Below are 23,273 nucleotides of genomic sequence, written 5' to 3'. Positions count from 1 at the left end.
ATGCTGCTCTGTCTAACGTTCATTGATTTAAAGAACGTCTTTGATTTTGTTGAGATGGAAGCAGTCACCGAAGCCCTGGCCAAACAGGGCATTCAAACTCAATACATCAGGATCCTCCGTGAGCTGTATTAACGGATTCACTACCAGGATCTTACCATTCTACAAAGAAGTGATCATCGATGTCAATAGAGGGGTTCAGCAGAGTGATACCATTTCACCAAAACTCTTCCATGCCACCCTCGAGAACGTCATGAGACGACTGGAATGGGAAGAATGGGAATGAAGATAGACGGTCGGCAACTACACCACCTCCACTTTGCTGATGACATCGTTCTTATAACACCAAACATTAGCTAAGCGGCACAAATGTTGGCTGACTTTGACCATGAGTGTGGAAAGGTCGGACTCCAGCTGAATTTCATGAAGACAATGTTTATGAGAAACAGTCTCGTTTCTGACGTTCCATTCGCTCTCAACAGAATGACCATCTCTGAATGCAAGAGTTATGTGTACCTAGGTTGAGAAGTCAACATGACGAATGACCTGGCACCTGAGTTGCACAGGAGAAAGAGAGCGGCTTGGAACGCCTTCAAGAGCATCGAAGAAATAGCTAAGAGGACGAAGAACCTCCGGCTCTGGGCACATCTCTTTGATTCCACTGTTCTTCCTGCATTAACATATGCCTCAGAGACATAGGCCTTACGAAAACAGGATGAGGACACTATTTGGGTCTCCCAAAGAGGAATCAAAAGAGCTATGCTTGGAGTATCACGTTTCACTCAAATGAGAGAAAGAACCTGGAGTTCCGACTTCTGTCAACAGTCAAGAATCAGGGACGCTGTCTCGTTTGCCTAGGCATCGAAAATCAGATGGGCTGGTCACGTAATGAGATTTGGAGATGACCGCTGGACTAGAGCTGTTACCGACTGGATTCCACAGGACATCAAAAGACCGCGTGGCTGCCCACCTACAAGATGCTCAGACTTCTTTGTCCAGACCTTGAATGATCGGTTTGAGGCTCTTCGTGTTCCTAGAACAAACAGACGCCATTGGGCTACACTAGCATGTGACAGGGATGAATGGAGATGTTACTGGCGCCCGCTCGAGCAAATCGATGAATAACGGAAAGTCAAGTGATCAAGTGATCAAATCTTACAAAACCATCTTAGAATATCTTTTTTTAATGCAGGAGTGCTGCTATTGATTCAGCCATTGATTAAGCTGAAGTGGGCATGAACTCCACATTACTTTCTTTTTTAATTTCTGTAATTGAATATCTATGAGCTAGACCATTACAAAGCTGTTCATAATTGGGTTTCAGTCATACAATGATCCAGCACTCATCCCTCCACCAGTGTACATCTCCAAACACCAATGTCCCATTTTCCTCTCATAACCCGCCAACATCCACCCCCACCCTCCCTCTATGGGAGGCAATTTCCTTCTTGCTCTCTCTCTCTCCCCTTTTCCTTTGTTCACTATGGTTTGGAATACAGGTGCTGAGAGGTATGGTATTTATTCAGGGCATTCCGTCTTTGTAACATGAAGGCTGGAGTAGCTTTTTAACTGAATGGCAGTTTTGGGGTATGGATGCGACTGCCCAGGCTCCTGGCAGTACAGGGAGATGGAGGGAGGCAGCCCATGCCAACACTGTGACCAGTTTAAAGAGTAGAAAGCTAAGGTGTTGGGAGATGGGGTGGCAGCTCTGGGAGCACCACCCAGTGCTCCCAGGAGAGAAACCTCCTCCTCCTCCTCCTCCCCCCGCACCCAATCCACCCCCACGTAGGCAACGGCCCCCTCAAAGCCGAAGCACCCATGAGCCTTGGCCCAGGCAGACTGAGCAGACAGCGCTGAGCCGACAGCGGAATCAACTTCCTAGTCACTGAAATTCGGAACTCGCCTTCTGTGTGGCGGGACCACTGACCACTGCAGAGGGCTCAGACCTCCTGGGAGGGCAGCACGGAGCATGGGCCCCTCTGTCCTTTTGGTCCTCACATCCCTCAGAGGGGCCCCAACACCTTCCTAGGGCTCAAGTGGGGCAGGGCCCAGTGCTCAGGCCCAGCTTTGCTGAGTTCTTCGCAGTCTTGTGGCTGTGCCCTTCCGCGGTGCCAGGCAGCATCTGGGGCCCGACCTTACCCCGAGGAAGGGAGACCAGTGGGCGCATCAACACTGACATTGTGTGTTCACCTTAAGATGTATAAAAAATATGGTTCCCAGCACCCAAAAGGAGAGAGAGAACAAAAGTGAATGCCCTGCCACAGAGGCAGGGTGGGATGGGGGGGATGGGGGGGTGGGAGGGATACTGGGATCCGTGGTGGTGGAAAATGGGCACTGGGATGAGTATTTGATCATTGTATAATTGAAACCCAAGTACAAAAATTTGTAAGTCTACAACTGTACCTCATGGTGTTTCACTAATACAAATTTAAAAATAAAAAAAAATATGGTTCTAGACAGGGGTTAGGAATGGGCTCCTCTGTGGCTGATGGTTGATGACAGCAAACTGGCTTTGATAAGGAAGGGGCTGACCTCCCCTGCAAGAGCCCACAGTCCCCTCAAGTTCTCGTATGGCTACTGCTGCTACTCCAGCCATCATGTCATAGAACCATCCTAGCTGGCAGGAGACAGACCAGGAAAGGAGCGAGATGCGTTTCTCTCTTCTAGCCTTCTGCCGCCACACCGACGTCAGCAGAGAGGCCAGGGCAGGAAGACCATCCTCCAAGCCGCTCAGCATCCAGGCGAAGAAATCACTGGTGTTTTGTTTGCTTGTTTTGTTCCCTACAAGAAAGGAAGAGTGATTTTGTGGGACGGACATTGCACCATGCCCCAACGCTCTCAGCCCCAGCTGTGATCTCACTGATGCGATTGCTTCGGATGAGATAAAAGTGTCTTCACAGTGAAGCAACTGGAGAGAGCCTCGAGTAAATGAAGTGCAGGTGGGAAGGCGTGTGAGGCGGTGAAGGGGGGCTCCACCACACCTCCCACCTGGGCTGGTGCTGTGACGTCACTTCTGCTCTCTCCCCAGCAGTCTGGCTTCAAGCAGCTGCGGGCCAGCCCGGGCTCAAGCGCCTCTCCCCTGGGCGCCCACACTGCCCTCTAGCAGCCAGCATAGCTGCCAGGCATCCCAGTCCTGACGGAAATGAGGAATGCAGAAAGCGGCTGGGAAACCCCGGGGGCGCAAGGCCATTTCGTATCCAAGAGGTCTGTAGGCTGGGGGGCCCCAGGAACCAGCCCCGCCACTACTCCAGGCACCCGGGAGGGGCTTACAGCCCCTCCCCTGGCTTGCATCTGTGCAGGGGGCAGCGGGGTGAGTGTCCACGCTCTCAACAGAGCAGAGGCGCAGGGGTGCATGCCAGGGCGCCCTCTGGGCTGCGCAGGCGGCAGTGACAAGGCACCTCAGTCCTGCTGGCAGCCCCCATCCCCACTGGACCCCTCAACATTCATTGGAATTGCCTTCCATGCCAGGAGTGAGCCTGGCATTCCCTGGGGAGCAGCCTGGGAAGCCCCGGCAGGCACCCGGCAGGCCCATCCCGGGGACAGTTTGTTGCACTGGCCACCGCCAGGCCAGCTGTGGACATGGGGGGGGCAGCCGGCTCCCAGACGTGAAGTTTGGGCCGGGACCAGGCAGACACAGAGTGTGCCAGGGGCTGGCAGATGCTGTGGTAGGGAGGGCGGGGCGGGTGCTCGCCATCCCTGGCCGTCCCTGGGCATGACAGCTGTCCCCGGGCTGAGGCCCTGTGGATCGTCCCTGCCCGACTTGGGGGAGCAGCTGGGGCTCCTCGGAAGGTGCTTCACCCCGATGCGCCATCAGCTGGCTGAGGCCAGGACTGGGGGATAGTCACACCAGGGGCTTTCGGAAGGGGGCAGGGAGGACTGTCGCCCCTGGGGTCACAGGGAGGGGCTGACACACCCGGCAGCTAAAGGAGCCATGCTGTGGGACCCTCTCAGCCTTCTGGAAATCAGGCCTCGGGTCTCCAGGACCGAGCACTGGCATGAGAGACCCCTGGACGGGCAGGGCTGGCCTTGGCATCATGTTGTTACTCCCACAGCTGCTGCACCGTCTCTCGACTCTGAGGCTTCCGAGACTGTTCACTGTGAGTGCAGCAGCTTCTCACGGCACTGCATGAGCTGAAGGTGTTTGTTCAGAGTCCCCTGGAAGTGGGTGGGCAGAGCATAGGGGCTGAGGAGTTGGCCCTGCATGTGGAGGACCCCAGGCTGTGGGACCACGAGGGGCCCCTCCTGAGCACTGAGCCAGGAAGACCCCTACCTGGTATTCGGCCCCGAACACCACCAAGAAAGGGAAATAATTCCATGGCGGGGAGACTCTGGCAGGAGCCCTGTGTCTGTGAAAATGGCCCAGAATCAGGAAGATCTTTGCGAAGATTCTCTGTGGAGCCTACAAGGTCCTTCCGTGGGACTTGCAAGAGAGATTTCTGAGCAGAAGACAGAAAGGAATGGAAAACTCTGGAAGCAGCAGGATTTTCAGGAGGCTTGTCAAAAATTTCACCAGGACCCACCGCGAAAATCCCAGACGAGGGGCTTGAGAGACGGGATGGCGGGTAAGGTGCTCGCATGGCCAGCAGCCAGCCCAGGTTTAATTAATCCCCACAAGCCTCCCCCACTCCCTCACTGATCCCAGAGCACAGCGGGGCGTGGCCCACACAAAAATGAGCCCCCAAACCCACCCAGGGTGCAGGAGGGAGGGCACACGTGTAGGACATCTGTGCTCTCTGGGCTGACCAGGCTCCAGCTGCCCCAGAGGTCCTTAAAGTGACCCAGTACTCTGAGCCAGCGAACCCCAGCAGCAGGAATTTATACTCTAGGGGTCTGTCTGTCATTTCTGCTGCTCTCGTGATTGGCAAGTACAGTGTCCTCTGGGAAGGCCCCCCCACCCCTCAGGACTGTCTTCACTCCGACCTTTGTACACACTGCAGACGCTGGTTCTGAGGAACTGCTGCTTCGGCCTCAGTGAGGTTGCCCAGATGGGATCTCTGCTAGACTTGTGTGCAGATCCCACGTGCCACTGACCCAAGGTGTTCTGTTTTGGTATCGTACCTACCTGTCCAGTCACTGGTTCTCTCCTCGTGTTCTTTGGCCCCGTGCGGTTGGATTGTGTCTTCTAAGCTTGGCAGTAGTGCTTCTTGCTGCCTGGTCTCTCCAGACCTCCCAATTGTGGTCACCAGGATCTTTCTAGTTATTCCTTACACCTGTGTTTCGGAGGCGCAGGAAGCTGAGTGTGTGTACTGAGAGGGCTCTGTGCCCTTGGGATTTCAACTCGGAGTCCCCCCACCCCCGTTTTTGTTAAAAGACCTGCTTTGATTCATATCAGGCTGACCAGAGCCAGATATTTTTAAAGATTCTTCCAGAGATGAGCTTGGGTAACAGCACATAATCTGAAGGGGATGGAGAGAAGAATTCATAGGTGTTGATTCTGTATTTGGATTTGAGTTCCTCCGTGGGCAGTGGGCAGTGCCTTTGTAGAAGCAATTGAACACTTTTTGCCTCACCAGAAAGTATCCAGTGGTAAATGTTCTTTCTTTACTTCCTGCCCCTTTTCACATTTGCAGGTGCCAAAATAAATTCCACCTCTCCCTTTCATGCTGCACGTTAACTGATTAATTATAACACACACACACACACACACACACACACACACACACACACTTATTTGGCAATGCTGGGTGTGACTCCAAAAGCCAAGAGGAGGGCTCAGCCCTCGCACTGCTGGCTTCCAACAAAGGAAACAGTCACAAGCACCTCCAAATATCCCATCAAATGGCTCCTGGCATACAAGTCCCTTCACACCAGACTCCAGGCTCTGAGACCCCGTGTGGCTATGTGCTCCCTGCAGACGTTTCCTTCCAGAGGCCAGCCAGTCCAGAGACTTGCTCTCCCGACAGCTGCGAGGGCACAGGGAAAGGCCAGGCACTGCCACTGGAAAGAGCCAGGCAGAAAAGCAGTGGGAGCAGTGGGGGGAGGACCATCCCCTCCCTCTGCGCCCGCTCAGGAAGGCAAGAGGCCGGCCCCTGCTCTCTGCCCACCCGGGCCAGCTCCGCTCTCCATCCCCCCGTCTGCACAGGGGCTTAGGCTGCGGGGGTTCTCAGTGTTCCTCTGTCCAGGCTGCTGGTGAGGACAGCGAGCAGGCGGGACGAGGGTGATCATGGTGGTGGTGATGGGGACGGCAGTCATGAGGGCTGGGGTGGAGGCAGTGATCACAGAGGTGGTAATGAGGGGCTGGGGATGGGATGGTCACAGACAGCCGTGAGGTGACATGCTGCTGGGGTGACACGGTGGAGTGATGAGGGTGGCGATGGTGATGGTTGTGGTTGTGGTGGTGGTGATACAAATGGTTGCTCATCATGAGACAGCCTACCTTATCCTACGCTGGTCGGAGTGATGGTGGCACAGTGTTCCCAGCTCTCACCCATCGCTGTTGGCCGCTCTCTCGACAGTCAAGTCCTATGTTGTGTTGGGGAACTTACATTCTCTTTGTGAATCTCCAGTTACCTTTGATCATGTTGATCCCCCAGACATTTGACAGAGTTCATGACTGGTAATGCTATGTGCCACTATTCACCAGGCAGGCTGCGGCTGCCTTTCCCAGCCCATGTAGGCTCTGCACTAACCATCCCTTTGGCCACTTGCCATTCACAACCCCCCCCCCCCCCCCTCCGCCCCATGCTCTGGTCCTGCGGTTGGCACTGAAGCAGCATCGTGTGGTGAAGGAGCCGATGTGTGCAGATGTGCTGCTTGATCAGGTGTAAGGAGGCTGGGCTGATGTGAGGCCTTGCAGGGGTGGAGGCAACAAAGATGCATTCTTCTCCCACACAACATGCTGGAAGATTCCAGTTCAGGTCCAGGACCTACCTGTGACACCTCTCCTTCCCCACCAGCCCTGCCAGCTGCAGCCCAAGGGTTCTGTGCTCCCAGATTCCCTCACAAGATCTTCTAGAGAAGAAAGAAGTTCCCAAACTGCCGTGCCAGGAAGTGGCTGGCTGGCCCTGTGACCTCTCTTGTCACTGGCTCATGACATTCACATCCTCACGACTGCTGTCCCCATCACCACCACCATCACCACCCTTGTCCCGCCTGCTCGCTGTCCTCACCAGCAGCCCGGGAGGCTGGATGTGGGCATGAGCTGGCACATAACCATCCCAAATAAGGAAGGAAGATGCCAAGGGGACCGCCACTCACCTCGACCAATCAGGTGAGAGTTCCCGAGCTGTATGCAATATCAGAAGCACACACGTACTGTTTTCTGAAAAGAGAATCTCCCTAAATTTCCAGCGGGGTCCACTGGGTTAACTCCCTTTGGTCCATCTAAAGACTTTAGACAACACAAATTGTCACCGCTGACTGAGCTCTCCTGGTGCTCCCCAGGCCAGTTTCTTGAGGGTGAAAGGAAGCCATGAGAACAAAGGTCACTGCATGAGGCAAAGATTACTGCAGGTGTCAAAGGTCACTGCAGGTACGCGAGACCCCTTCCAGCCAGCGCATGAGATGCCTCATTGGGCTCTGTTCCCTGCTCAAGGGGAAAGAAAAGCCCACCTCAAACTGTCCTGTGGGGATTTCTGCTTCCTGTATAGAAGTCGCAGCAGGGACTGAAAATAACTCAGACCCAGACAGAATAGGAGAAAGAGCTGCTTCTGGGTATCGGCCAGCAGGCCACGCAGGACAAGGGCCCTGAGAAAAGGGAAGAAACAAGTGGTCCCTGGATTGGCGGAGCTTTCGCCAGTCAGAGCTCTGTGCATTCAGAGAGCCCAGACAGGCCAGGAGAGCGTTTCTGAAGAGCAGTACAGGGAGCGGAGCAGACAGACTCTGGTGCCCCAGGAAGCAGGGCATGGGGCTGGGCGTCCCGGCTGCAGGAAGAGAGGTCACGGAGCCAGTCAGGAGATGAGACACAGCCTGCCGGGCCTCTCGGGTCTGCGGCTGCCCAGCACAGGCCTGTGAGGAATCGGCTCCCCCACCAGGTGGGGCACTGGCCTGACACGTGCCAGCCTGGGTTCCATCCCCGGCACCCCACAGGGTCCCCCAAGCCTGCCAGGAGGAAGCCCTGAGCATCGCTGGGCATGACCCAAAGACCAAAAGAAAAAAGGGACAAGATCTCTGTGCGTCCAGAGCTCGGACAGGCCAGGAATGGCGGTGCTCACAGGCGAGAGTGGGAAGCCTTCATAACGCAGAGAACAGAGACGCTGCAGAAGGGCCTTATTTTTATTGCTTTACAAGTGGGTAAAATTAGCTGTAGGCTAAAGGCTGTCTTGAACACATCTAAACAAGATTGAAAACAAGTGCCAAGGGAACAAGTGGTTTCCAAGTCACGTAACTGAGTCAGACGCGGGGGGGGACCCTCAATAATACTCACAGAATATAAAAATAGCCAGCTCATACAAAAGTGAAATGGTATGGTATAAAAATGACCAGACCTAGAAACATTCAGGAAAATGTCCATGAAGAGAAAATCAATAGGAATAGAAAAAGAAGGGATGGGACCCAGGGAAGTGACATGAGTCGCCTGCAAAGACCCCAGACTGTTAAAAAAAAACACGCTTCGAGGACCTGTGAAAATCCCCAACTGCAGGGCTGTGTGAGCCCCTTTCACGCGGGTATTACACGTGAAAGGATGTTCGCGGGCTCTCTGGGCGTCTCTCTCGCCGCCCGCATGCGGTGCTCTCGAGATGCTTCTCCACCGGGGGCAGCTGTCGCCTTGGACTGACGAAGAAAGAACAGGGCCGAGCTGGTTGCTGATTGGCTGCCAATTATTCAATCTCTCGTCTCTCCCAGCTCTCTCCAACCCGCTGTGTGTGTGTCTGTCTGTCTGTTTCTGACTGCTCAAGTCTTGCTTCCTGCAGCATCCTGTCTCTCTGCTGTCTCTCCTTCAGGCGATCCATCCAACAATCCAATCCATCCCTCACCATCCAATCCTCCCCTTTCTCCCCGAAGTCGCTCTTTTCATCCCCTCACTGCGCCCCCCAACCACGCCTCCCCACAGGAAGCGTGATCAAAATGTTTTTCCAGACTTCCCGGCCACCTGCACCCCATGAGGGCAAGACAGCCCTTAAGGTGTGTTTTTCTTCTCCTTAGGCCTGCAGCTTAGTTAGCATCTTTAATTCTACTTCCTAGTATTTACCATTCTGTATGGACACAGTAATAGACACTTTTAGGCTTGTAGGGTGACTCTCCTGGCGACATCTCACCACGGACTCAGACTACAGTGCTCAGGCCGGATCAATCATTCCTAACCTCATCAGGGTCTAAATCTAGTTATTACTTTTTGGGTCATGACAGAATTTGTCCATGACCAAGATCTTATAGTTTAGCATTAGAGCACTCTGGCCAGGACCATTTCGATGCCAGGGTAGCTCATAGCTCATAGCTCATAGCCCTGGGTCCATCCAGTCCCTCGTCGGGACCCTGCTTTGGGGGATCTAGGAAGGAAGGGCAACTGAGGCCTAAGTCAAGAAAGCAGATGCCCAGGAGGTAATAGTATCTGGAGTCAATCAACTCCAAGCCACAGGCTTGTCTTTTTAACTGTCTTCCTGTATCCATACAAAAAGCACTTGCTCTGAAATAGCTAACCATGCAAAGGACACTAAGGAGAAGGGACAGATAATGTGTACAAGTCAGAGTCTGATCTGGAGACAAAGATAATTGACAGGTTGGGGGGCAGTCAACAAACACAAGTTCCCAGCGGCCAGGGAGGAAGCAAACCAACGTTATCCTACACCAGACGGTGGCCATAGCTATGTGCAGGGAAGTGAAGAAAGACAAGACATGTTAGGTCGGGCCTTGAAGAAAACGCTTCTGTTGTTGTTTATTGGGAGTCTACGCCCTCTGACGCTCAGGACTGACTCTCAGCTCTGTGCTTGGTCTTTGCCCAGAGGCTCTGAGGACCGTGTGTGGTGCTGGGATCAATTCTAGGCTAGTCGTGTGCAGGGCAGGCGCCTTCCTGCTGGACTATCTCTCCGACTGTCTGGAAAATACTTTTTTAAAAAGCTCAAAATGAATTTCTAGAAAAGAAAACTACAATTTCTGAGATTACATACAAAACATTCTCTGGAGCAGATTAGAAATTGCAGAGAAAGTAGCAAATTTTAAAGTAAGATTATTCAATGCTGAAATATAAAAATAAAGAGTGGCGGACTGGGGGTATCCTATAGCCTCAAAAAATGCTCAATATGTATAGTTTGCAGAGCCAGGGAATTGATTATATCAGAAGAGGCAGTAAATTAAAAAAAAAAACTTCTAGATTTGAGGGAGATTTTAACCCACAAACCCACAAATTTTAAGACCCCAACTATAAGAAAAAGTAAGAGAACTTGAGCAATGTACATCATAATCAAATTGATAAAGAGAAAAAATTAAAATAGCCCCCTTCAAAAATAAATTATGAAGCTGGAAAGAGAACAACGGGTAAGGAATTTGCCTTGTACATGGTCAACCCAGGTTCGATTCCTGGTACCACAAAGGGTTCCCTGAGCACCATCAGGAGAGATCCCTGAGTACAGAGCGAGGAAGCCATGAACATAACAAATGCCAAAAAATAATAATTAAAATATTTAAAAGACTCATTATGTACGGAGGAACAATTGTTACAGTCAGAACACATTTTTTATTGGAAGCAATGCAAATCAGACAGAAATGGAGCAAATTATTAAAAGTACTGAAAAAAAGTCAACAAATTTTGTACTCAGTGAAAATATCTTTTAAAAGAAAGATGAAATAAAACATAAGGGGCCAGGGTGATAATACAGTGGGTACTTGCATGTAGCCAACATGGGGTTGATCCCTGGCACCCATATGTATGGGCCCATGATTCCCACCAGGAGAGATCCTTGAGCGCTACTGAGTGTGACCTTGAACCAAAATTAATAATGTAAAATAACTAAGGTGAGGGCTGGAGCAATAGTACGGAGGGTAAGGTGCTTGCCTTGCACTCAGCTGGCCCTGGTTAGGTCCTCAGCACCACATACATGCCCCCCTCCCGCCCCAGTCCTGTAAGGTGGGGTCCCTGAGCACTGCTGAGCATGGCCCGCAAAGCAAAAGCTGGTGAAGAGGGCATATAAAAACTAAAATATCAAAACAGTGCTTCGAGAACAATTAAGGAAAGTCTTTCAAGCAGAAGAAAATACACGAGATGGAACTTGCGTCTACATAAAGCAAAAAGTATGTTGATCACCATGAAATGTTGACTTCTCTTTGAGCTCTATAGAATAGTTTAAGGCTGCACCAACGACCCCGTCGAGTAAAAGGTGCAGAGACCGTGTGTCACTAGCAGCAGAAAGACCTGGAACCAGGAGTGACTCTTACTGTGAAGGGGGAGAATATCAAGCAAAGGCAGGTTGCGCTAGGTTGGAAATGCAGATGTCCATCTCCCCACACTCGGGGGATACAGCAAGACACTGGTTGTCTGCAAGCCAAGCAGAGACCCTTCACCAGGCTGACCAGGCTTCGTCCAGCCTCCCAGACCAAACGACGGACAATTGTTTAACCCGCCGCTGACAGCGCCCCCTGTGCAGACCGAGCTGATGAACTAAACCACAAGGCAGGAAAGCTGGGCCCACTGTCCAGTCCCTGCCCGGTCCCTCTCGCACTCAGCGCAACTTGCCATCCTGCTCGTGGGAGGAATGAGGGACTGGAGTGGGGCCAGAGCTGGGCCTTGCCCCTGAGTAGCTCTGAGATGAGCATCGTCAGCCGCTGCCCAGCCTGTGGGGCTGCCCTCACTCCCTGAAATCTGGACCACCCCTCAGTCAACCCCCTGCATGCAAACTGGTGTCTCAGAAGCGACTTCCCAGAATCCCCCTCAACAGCAAACGCTTCCGCTGCAGGTCGGCTGTGACATCAGTGGCCTCGGAGGGGACAGGCTGAGCAGAGGTCAGGAAGTGCTGGGCTTGCATGGGACCCCGGGGCCCTGGCTGCAGATGACATGGAGAGTGACCCCTTCTCTGCAGGTCTTTTCTGTTATGCAGGCATCTGCTTCCCTCCAGCCCTGACATCTGCAAGGACCTGGATAAGGGGCCCATTTCTAACAGAGATGGCCTTGAGCTTGCTGCACAGTCTCAGCTCAGCTGAGCCCCATGAAGACCCTCAGGGCACCCCGTCCTCATGCACCCATCTGCTCTTTCATGCGTGCACCCATCTGTTTGTTCATGCGTGCGTCCATCTGCTCGTTCGTGTGTGCATTCCTTCACAAAACCAGTATCTCTCGAGTGGCTACTGTCAGTCAGGCTCCTGTTGGAATGCTAGAGAAGAGGCAGAGAAAGAAAAGGTGCAGGAGGTGGCAGGGACCACGAGGGAATGGATGGGGGTGCCCCTTGTGTTGGAGGCTACAGTGACCTCTCTGGGGAGGGCAGAGGGCAGGTGCCAGGCTCCGAGACCACCAGCCTGCCAGAAACAGAGAACACTCCAGCTCTGTGGGGTGAGATGACAGCTCTGCTGCCCGCTGTGTACTCACCACTGACAGCAGGGCGGGCCGCATGGCACCAGATAGTGAGGCTCCGTGTCGCCCATGCAGATGCACCAGCCACAAGTCCCTTCCGGCTGCGCATTCAGCGCTCCGGGCACAAAGAGCCACGTCATCTGGCTCAAAGGTCCTTCTCAGCCAAGTCTTAAGGTGGCACTTGAGGCTGCCCTGAAGCCAGGGGAGTGTGGAGCACTGTCTCTGGAGTTGGGCTGTGAGGAGAGGAGAGGTCTCTGCACTGCCAGTTGCTGGTGTTCATTGTTCTAGCTTCTCTCAGCCTCAGTTTTTGTGCTGAGAAGTGGGAGTAAAAGACCATCCTCCTCTCACCACGACTGTCTCAGGGGGTTGTAGGTAAGGACCAACTCAGGAAGCTGACATGAAAACAATGACATAACGATGTCTAAGTGAATCCCAAGTTCTAATTACAACAGAAAATTCACTGTTTCTTTAGCTGACCCTCCATTTCCAGCCACCACCCATCCACTACCCAACCATCCACTCACCCACCCACCCACCCATCCATCCATCCACACACACACACACACACACACACACACACACATCCATTCACCTACGCACCTATGTATCTATTCATCCATCCATCCACCCATCCATCCATACACACCTACCCATCCACTACCCAACCATCCACTCACCCACCCACCCTCCGTCCGTCTACACTCACACCCATCCATTCACTACCCATCTACCCACTCATTCATTCATTCATCCATCCACCCACCTATCTATCCATCCATATATCCACATACCCATCTATCCACCCACTCACCTATGTATCTATCCATCCATCCACCCATCCATCCATACACACCTACCCATCCACTATCCAACCATCCACTCACCCACCCCCCACCCATCCACAAACACACCTAACCATCCACTACCCATCTACCCATTCATCCATCCACCCCTATCTATCCATCTACACACCCACACACCCATCCACTCAAACCACTCACCTATGTATCCATCCACCCACCCACCCTTCTACCCACCCACCCATTCTCAGTCCATCATGCACCCATCTTCCTATCAATCCACCTCTTCCCCATCAATCTACCCATACATCAATAAATCCATAATCTGTTTCCCTATTGATTTTTCCACCTGCTTATCTATATATTCATCTACCCACTCATCCGTCCCATAAATCTACCCATGTCGACCCATCTACCCATCCCTCTAGCCACTTACCCATTCACTTATCCACCCATTACGGCTCCACGCTGTCAGTCCCTCTCCCCACCCCTTACCCACACACCCACTCACCCATCCATTTGGCATTTCCCACGTACGCTTTGCATTTTGCCAGACATGGGTCCTTGCCTTGGGCAGTGATGCGAATGGGGTCATTGGACAGGAAAGGGACCAGGAAGGGAGCAGAGGGCGAGGCCGAGTGCCAGGGAGGAGTGGCATGGCATCTGCCTCTGGAAGTGTGGGGGTGCAGGTGACGCCACAGGGACAGGTCAGAGAGGAGGCTGGGCTTGGTAGTCTGAACTCCTATGCAGTGGCCAGGCCACGGGAGATGTACAGCTGCATTCTGGGGCTCCCTGGAGGCCAGTGGGGAGTGAGAGCAGGTGAGAGGCTGGGTACAGACAGACATGGGGTTTCGCCCTGGTTTCACGGGACATCCTTTGTCAACGGCACCATCTCTCCCTGGACACTCACGGGGTCCCCTCACGGGGCTGAGTGGGCATCCCGCTGGGTGCTTCCTCCTAGCACACACTGTGTGCTATAACCCGCAGGGGCCCATCCAGGCTCTGCCTTCTGGGCACGGGGGTACTTTGAGGACCCGCCTTTACGTGTCCCAATGTCAGTCCGTAGCTGAGTCACTGCTGCCTGAAGGGACTGTGCGGGCTGAGGGGGGTCTGTCGCGATCATGCTGGAAGGTGCCGAAACAACCGCCTTCACCTCACCAGACTGAAGGGGACCCCAAGAGCAGAGTAGCCCACCCAAAGACCCCCCAGGCTGGGCTGTGACTCTGGGTGACCTTGACTCATGTTGTTTGAAGGGCATTTAGAGGACGATCCGTCCGCTGTCTCCGTCCTTTACTGCTGAGAAAAGCTCCCCAGGTTCCGGGGGGACAGAGGAGGAAGAGACGTGGTTTCTCGGAAACCCAGGGCACCCTCACCCCCCCCCCCCACCTCGAGCACCCTGATGCAAGCTCCAGGCTTGCTGAGTGGCCAAATGCAACATTCCTCCCTGGACATGTCGAGGGGGGACAATTAACTAGCCTCTTAGTGCGAGCAGCGCCCTGGGCAGGTCCCAGATTTATGTCTCCTGGGGAGGCAGCCTATTAGCTGTGGCCATAAATCGTGGGGCTCTGGCTGGCAGGCTGGATTTTAATAAAATCATAGGGGACGGGCCAAGCTGGGGCCACAGGTTTCCGGGGCGAGAGCCAACACGGGCCCATAATTAATCGGGATGCCTTGAATCTCCAGGGAAATGCTGAGATTTTAATGAAAAGTTGGGAGCTGGAACCTGTGATGAGTTGGCGACCAAGCCAGGACCCTGCTGGGATGGCAGGGGCTGGGGACACCCGCTCGGGGGAACTCAAGTGGGGTGACATCCAGTGCCCTCAGGATAGCCATGCCGGGTGCGACATGCCTCCTGGGGAATCACATTTTGAGCACCAACTTCTCGGGTACCTGGTTCCTGGGTCTCCCCTCACCCAGAAGCCAGAGGGGGGTGCTAGCCAATGGGACCTCCTCTTCTTGGACCTTCCCTGATCTTGGCTGAGCCTCCCTCCCCCCTCCCCACCCCCATACCATGTGGCCTGACCTATCCCAGGTCCTCCCTCTGTACAGAGGGGACTGGACCACAGTCCACATGCTCTGAGCTCTGAACCCCTGTACCCACACCCACCCGCATAACCCATACCAAGTCATGGCTTCTCTTCCAGAACGTTCCATAATAGCTGAACCCTTCCTCCCAGACACGCTCCCCCATGCGACCCCCACAGCCCTGCATAATCCCCAGGCTGGGACTGTCTTCACTCCGTTCAGAGTCGGGATCCCCTGTGAGCCCTTAACCCCCAACCCCCCGCCAGGCCTTGCCTGTCATCTCAGGCCTCCGCAGCCATTATGCCGCAGCCTGCGGGGGCTCAGCGAGCTGGAGACCCCTGCACCGCCCAGCCCAGGACACCGGGAAGTCCAGGAGGACCCAAGCCTCCTCAACTGAGCTCGCGAGCTCCTGCTCTCTCGCCTTGCAGCCTCATCTGAACCTGGTGCCCCTGGGCAGGGCATAGCTGAGCGCAGGCATCACGTGGAGGCGGTCAGGGGCCCGTCCCCAGCACCGCACGGAGGGACTGCTGAGCACCTCTGTGTCCTCCCCTCAAAAGCAGCAAACCTAATTCCTCCCAAAGACCCCCACTCCACAGGGCTCCAACCCACAAGCAGGGGCTCCCAGGTCCCAGTACTGCCCTCAACGCCTGCATGGACAGCCGCTGTCCACCTGAAGCCTCGATCGTGTCGCCTCCCTCCTCCCTGCACCACGGGGCCGCCCAGCAGCTGGCACTGCCCATGCCCCAGGCCCTCCTGGACACCGTGTGTGAGGTCATGGGTGGCGGCCAGGGCTGGCACTGAGCACCTCAACGTAGAGCCCGAGGGGTGCCTTTCTGAGTATGAGAGCAGCCCCACTGAGGCACGGGAGCCCACGGGGGCCTTGGCATACAGGCCTGCATCGCCAGGACCCTGGGCAGGACTGGAGAGAGGAGGGACCCACTATTATTTTTTAGTTTTTAAAATTTTATTTTTATAAAGTTGTTCACCCTAATTTATTACATTCAATATTCCAACACCAATCCTACTACCATTACACCTTCCCACCACCATTATGTCGGGATTTCCCACCACCACCCAAGCCTGCGCTAAAGGCAGACCCTAAATAATTTATTTTGTACTGCTTGTTACGAGGGCTGGAGCGATAGCACAGCAGATAGGGCGTTTGCCTTGCATGCAGCCGACCCAGGTTCAAGTCCTCCGCCCCTCTCGAAGAGCCCGGCAAGCTACCAAGAGTATCTCGCCCGCACAGCAAAGCCTGGCAAGCTACCCGTGATGTATTCAATATGCCAAACACAGTAACAACAAGTCTCACAATTTGTTGTGAGACATTACTGGTGCCCACTCGAGCAAATCGATGAACAACGGCAGAAGAGTGCTACAGTGCTGGTTATGAATCACTGTCCTCCCGTTGTTCATCAATCTGCTCCAGCGGGCCCAGTAATGTCTCCATTGTGACACTTGTTACTGTGTTTGGCATATCGAATACGTCACGGGGAGCTTGCCAGGCCTTGCCGTGCGGGCGAGAGACTCTTGCTAGCTTGCCGGGCTCTCCGAGAGGGGACTTGTTATGAATAATCTGCTAAAAATGATCCAAAAAGGTATCCTTAGAGGAAAGTGTGCTAAGATTATTGTACTTCACCTTGGATTCATCAAGCCCTTGTGTAAAAGATTACTACTAACGTGTTGTTACAGGTTGAGCCTTGTGTGCTAATATATATATATATATATATATTTGATTGAGATGGGTTGCCCTTCTACTTTACACCCCACCATATGTGGCGTGCTAATCTTTTGTTTTGTTTGAGGCCACACCTGGCAGTACTCAGGGCTGACTCCTGACTCTGTGCTCAGGGGCCACTCCTGGTAGGTTCAGGGGACTCTATGGGAGTGTTGGAGATGGAACCTGAACTGGCCGCGTGCAAAGCAGGCGCCTTCCTGCTGGAGTATCCCCCACAGGAACCATTTTCAAAGCGACTTCCAACCCCTCAGCCTGGGCTCAGACTCACGTTCATACAGGAGTAAACAGGCCCTGGGAGTTGCTTGTCTTCCCACGTGTTCCCAGAATCTTCACCCCGCCAGTTTTGGGTGAAGACGCATCACCGAGTTTCCTGCTGATCCCTGCTGGTTCCCATGATGGGCTTCAGTCACTGTGAAGCCAGGCCATGCTAACTCGCCCAGTCAGAACTCTGGCGTGGTGGGTGTCCACCTCTCTTCAACCCATAAAGATCTTCCACTCTCAGTTACACTGCCACTCAGATCCACAGGGCCAGCCCCAGGGAATCGGTCACCCCTGAGGTGGAGCTAGTCTCCCCCTCCAGGTCAATCTAGTTCTGCCTCAGGTGCTCCAATCACTTCCTCAGGTGGAATTGCTCACCCCTCAGGTGATCCAGTCACTCTCCTAGGTGGATCCAGTCACTCAGGTGGATCCGGTGATCCCTCCTACGATCCTGTCACCCTCTGATGGATTTGGTCAACCCACAGCAGCTTCCTCAAGTGAGGAGAATCTGGCCGCCTCTCGTGTCACTCCTCCAAGTACACGTGAACATCCCTCCCTCAGATAAGTCTGGTCATCCCCTAAGTTGGGTCCAGGAGGGTCCTGCCATCTCTTAGGCATACCCAACCACCTCCACAAGAAAGCGTGGCCATCCCACAGGTGGTCCAGTCACGCCTCAGCTGGTGACCCAGTTCCCCTCCCTACCCCACTGCCTCTGTGCCCACTTGTCCGGGCAGCTGGTTGGTCTCAGCCAGGCCAGAGCAGGGCCCGGCCCAAGGAGTGCCCCCAGCCTGCCCGGGGAAGGGCACCCGCCTCTCCCTAATGGCCCCACGGCAGGGATTTATAATTACTAAGTGCGTGATAACTGCTCCCTAAATGCCCGTGCTCTTTAAAAACCCTAATTTATAATTTCGAAAGCTGACTTCTCCCACTGCTTCCGCTTATCTTGTCGGGAGTAATGGAAGAGAAAGTCACGGAAAGCCTTTATTTTTCATTAGCCTCAAATTCAGCGACAATTAATGTGCCCAATTTGATTATAAACTGCACAAATTAAACAATAAAGAGCTGTCTAATGAGAAATTAATTACGAGGAAGGGAAGGGGCGCGGAGCCGGATAAAGGCCATAACTTAGGGCGCCTGGCAGCGGGTGTTGGCCTCCGAGGGAGCCCGGGGAGCCCGCCCGCGTGTGTCTTGCTGATAGGCCGCCTCACACATCAGTTGGTCCAGACCCGTAACAGCCTCGTAATTGAAACTGCCCAAATCAATAGTGCTGACAGCCCTAATTCAATTAAACGCGGCCGCGCCAACCCCGGCCCGATCTGGGCTGAGCACGGCTGACGGAGTGCAGCCTCCCCTCGCGGGTGATGGATCTGACCCCGGGGACACTTGGGGACCAGGCCGGCCCCGCCCCCTGCTGCCCCGCGGGGCTGGCCGCTGGGCAGGATAGCGGCCAGCCCTCCCGCCCGCCGCCCCGCGCTGCTCTGCCTGCGCCAGGGCCTCTGGTTTGGGGGGGTGGAGGTCAGGCGGAGCGGAAGGGAGCGCTGGGCCCCTCGGGAGCCGGGGGGGGGGGGGAGGGGTGTCCCCCCCAGATGATTTATTTGCCCCTCCCCCGCCCTTCCAGGGGCCTGGGTGCAAGCCCCGCCCTGCCCCAAAGGCTTCCTTCGCTTTTCCGCTTTTCGCTTTTCGAGGGGTTTACAACCAGAGGTATGGGCGCGGGGGAAGGGGGCTCTGCAGGGGGCCGCAGGGCCAGCTTGGGGAGGAGGCCGGCACTCTCCCCCCCACGCGCCCACCACTGCAGGCCTGTTCACGGCGCATGTGCAAGCGCCCCACGCGGGCACCCACCCACGCGCACGCCCACGCTGGCATCCACCACGCCTGCCCGCGCTGGCACCCGCCCAGGCCCGCGCTGAGGCTGGGAGGTAGCGGGACCGCTGGGGTCCCCGCACCGAACCCTGACCCTTCCTCAGTTCTCGCTCCCTCCCTCTCTCCAGCACTGCCCCCAGCAAGCGGTGTACTTGCTCACCAGATACTTTGTTTCCGCCCAGAGCTCTAGCTCACCAGATACTTTGTTTCCGCCCAGAGCTCTAGCGGGGAGGAACTGTGGGAGCTGCTCGCCCCAACTGACAGCTGGGAAGAGTGAGGTTCAGAAGGCCGGGAGCTGACCCCAGGCGCCGTGCAGAGGCAGCACTCCGAGCAGCACTGAGAGAGAGGCCTCGGTCGCTGGAGCCCTAGGCACAGCTGGCACTAGGAGCCCTCGAAAGCGGGACCCTTCCCTCTCCCCGTTACCCCAAATAGAAAACCCAGTGGATCGAAGTTTTGTTTTTCTGAGTGAACATCACTGAGACGTAGGGCAGCGGTCACTGTTGCAAGCTGGAGCTCAGCGCACTGGAGTTCCCCCACGTGGCCAGAAAGGTTCCCGGCCCAGGGTTCCAGAGACAACTTAAGGTTTTCACTTGGACTGGTCTGGGTCTGGGGGTGTGCGGGGGCTACTCCTGGCTCTGTGCTGAGGGGGCCCTGCACCTGGGGTCCCACCTGCAAGCCAACACGTCTCAGTTCCCACGCAGTCACACCCCTCCTCCCCCTCTCCCCTCTGGAGAGAAGACGTGTCCCTGGTCACTTTCTGAGACAAGAAACAAAAGATCGAAGACTTCCCCAAAACCAGCGTGTGTACAAAGACTGGCCTCAGAGACACTGGCTCCCAGCCTAGGAAGCGGAACAAAACAAAGTCCCCCAGCTCGCTCCTGCCGCCTGATTTCTCAGAGCCGTGAGCCAGGCTCGGGTAACGCCATGACTACGCGACGGTGCTGCCCGAACCCTTGCCTACAGGCTGGCCATCAAGCCAGGATGAGAGAGGCCCAAAGGGCTGCCGGGACAACACCCTGGACAAACCGTGGAAGGGGCTGCTTCGCCCATCAGATCAGACGAATCTACAGAGGCCGCTGACCCCACCCCCACCCCCACCCTGGCACGGCCACACCCTGGGTTGCCCAGGAGCCTGCAGACCTGCAGTTCTGGGGGGTTTCCTCAAGGCCCGTGGAAAAGCCTCACGGGGACGAACTGTCAGCAGCAGAGAAGGTCACACCCGCTCCTGCTCAGACCTCGCCTGAGCAAGCTCAGCTTAGGGTTCGGCTGGGGACGTGTCCTAGGGACAGGTGACATGCCACACCTGCTATGTGACCCGGGTAAGTCACAGAACCTCTCTGAGTCTCGGACCCGACTGCACCTCTGCCTAGGTTTGCGGCCACACCTGGTGATGCTCAAGGAGTTGCTCCTGAGGATGTTGGAGATTGAACCCAGGCCTGTGGTGTGCAAGGCAAATGTCCTCCCCGCCGTGGCACTGTGCTCTGCACTGCCTGGGTTTGCTGGCAAGGTCACGCACAGGTTACTCTGCACCTCCCTGGCACAGACTGGCGGGTTCCACAAGCATCTGGCCTCAGCATCCAGGTTGATTTTTTTTCCTTTTTTCTTTTTTCACCTGGAGATGCACAGGGGTTACTCTTGGCTCATGCACTTAGGAATTACTCCTGGCGGTACTCAGGGGACCATACGGGATGCTGGGAATCGAACCCGGGTCGGCCACATGCAAGGCAAATGCCCTAACTGCTATGCTATCGCTCCGGCCCGAGCCTCCAGGTTTTGACCCACCCACCTCTCTCTAGCTGGGTGCCTGGGGACCAGCCTCCTTTGAAGACAGGTGGCAGTGCCCACAGATGCCTGGATGGCCCTCAGAGCACCGGGCGCATTCGTTGCCTTCAGCGTCAGGAGCCAACAGGCAAGGATAACCGCCCCCCCCGCCCCCTCCTGTTGCACACACTGGACACTTGAATGATTCCTTAGAGGTGCAGCTCCTCCCGCTGCCGCCCTGCAGCCCAGGGTCAGGGCTGGAACTTGCAGCCCAGGAGCAAACCCTGGGGACGTGGCAGCTGCCAGAGGGAGAGTGGTCCACAGATGCGCCCGCGTGTACAGGCCTGGGCACCATGCCAGGGCTCTTCCAGAGCTGAGCTGCCTGGTTCACTGCTGCAGGGGAGTGGCCCGGAAGGAAAAGAGTAGAAAGCTGAGGCCACAGTACTCGGCACGCAGTTTCTAGCCTGGACATTTGTCCTCTGCGCTGCCTCGAGCATGCGGCTGGGGATCCAGGGCACCCTGAGTGACCCTGAGGTCCCCAGAGGTGCCCAAGCAAGCCTGGAAGGAGCAGAACCTGTCCCAGCCGCACGGCCAGGGATAGCCCCACATGCAGGTGTGCGAGAGACAGAGAGCCCATTGCCCGGACCCACCGCACTTCCACGCTTCTCCGCAATTGCTGCTTGCAAGAAAGCCTGCAGGGGGCCCTGGAGCGAAGCCCTGAATCCAGAATTCCAACTCTTCCAGGCCCTTGAGAGCACCTCAGGGAGGGCGCAGCTGCTGCCTCCAGGGTCTGAGGGGTGGGGGCTGCGCTGTGTGGCTTTGCCGCCAGAGCCCCTCCTCCCCCCCACCAAGAGCTGGGCTCCACCCTTCAAGTTCCGCCCTGAGCTCTTCCAGCGTGTGCTGACTTCAGTAGTTGCACACCAAATCCATGCTCACCCCAATTTTTTTGAAGGCGACCCTCTCCGACATGGGGTGACGCCGTCAGTGGGGGTAGGGGTTTGGAGAGGATGGGGTCTGCAAGCACGGAGTGCTGACAGCCGGGGGAGCAGGGACTGAGTGCCAGGAATGGCTGGGAAGGACAGTCCCCTCCCTGCTGGCCTCAGCACTGCACACCCACCCCCAGAATGGAAGGTTCCACGGCAAAGGCCCTGGTTTGTATGATTTTTCACACTTAGCCCCGAGTGACCCCAGGTGTCTCTGCAGCTCCCCACCCAGCCCGTGACAGCACTGGCCCCCTAGGACCTTTCTCTGGGGCTGGGCAAAGGGACCCCCTCCAGGGAGCCTCCCCGAGTGACCCCGCCCTGCCCTGGCACCTCCCAGAGCACCCACTGCCCCTCCTGCCCCTCATTGCGGGCTCCCAGGGGCAGGACCTGGAGTCAGCCCTGAGCACTGCCAGCTGTGGCCCAAACTCCCACCCTCACCAAAAAAAGACGGTGTGTGCGCGTGCATGTGTGTTTGTGAGATTATTTGCGTGTGTAGATGTTTGAGTGTGTGTGCGGCCGAGGGGGTACGGGTGGGGGTACTGGAGTGTGCTGATGTATTTGTGTCAGTGGATCGTGCTTGCAAGTGTGTGGGCAGGACTGTGTCGGTATTTGAGTGTGTGGACACTAGTGTGCAGACCAGAGCATGTGAGGGTCCCCGTGTGTGCGTCGGGGTGTGCACGTGTGTCACCTCTGTACCAGCACTCTGCCTGTGGATGCGTGAGTGTGTGTGCACAGGTGTGACATGGAGAGGGTGTCGGGGTGCCTGCCTGCGGTGTGCGTTACTTCCTTCCCATTCTGCCCACAGCCCCACCACTGCCCAGCTACCCAGTGGCCCTGCCTGGCCCCCAGCCATGCTCTGGGTGGGGTGCCCTGGAATTTGCCTTCAGGTAGGTCCCAAGCGTCTGCAGGTCCTCCTGCACCTAGTTCTGGATGCTGTGGAGGCCCCTGAGAATCTCAGGTGTTTGTCAGCCCCAGTTTAGCCATGGAGAGGACTGGCAGGTTCAGAGAGACAAAGCTACTGTCCCAAAGTAACACAGCCACTTCTGTGCTGACCACCGTGTCACTAGCTATAACTTGGCACTGTCTCTGTCCACTGACACTCCCCTGCATGACCCCCCCCCACCCCCGCCAGGAGCCAGGCCCAGCATCACAAGCCTTTGCCCCCCAGGGATAGGACCCATTTCTCCCGGACCTGGGGATCTGGGTGGGGGAAGTCAGCCCCTAAGCACAGAAGCACTAACCAGGGCTCTGAAAACATCAGAAAGTGGGTCGGCCCCAGGTGGGAAAGGCAGAACCCAGGAGGGCTTCCTGCAGAAAGCCCCCTGGCACACAGACTGGCTCTGATTTCAAGATGGCTCCATCTGGGTTTTCCCACCTTCTCAGCAAATCCTCACAATACCAGGGGCCCCTCC

This window comes from Sorex fumeus, unplaced genomic scaffold (genome assembly GCF_029834395.1).
Source record: "Sorex fumeus unplaced genomic scaffold, SorFum_2.1 ptg000095l, whole genome shotgun sequence".
NCBI classification, from domain to species: Eukaryota; Metazoa; Chordata; class Mammalia; order Eulipotyphla; family Soricidae; genus Sorex; species Sorex fumeus.
This window is presented reverse-complemented; position numbering follows the sequence as displayed.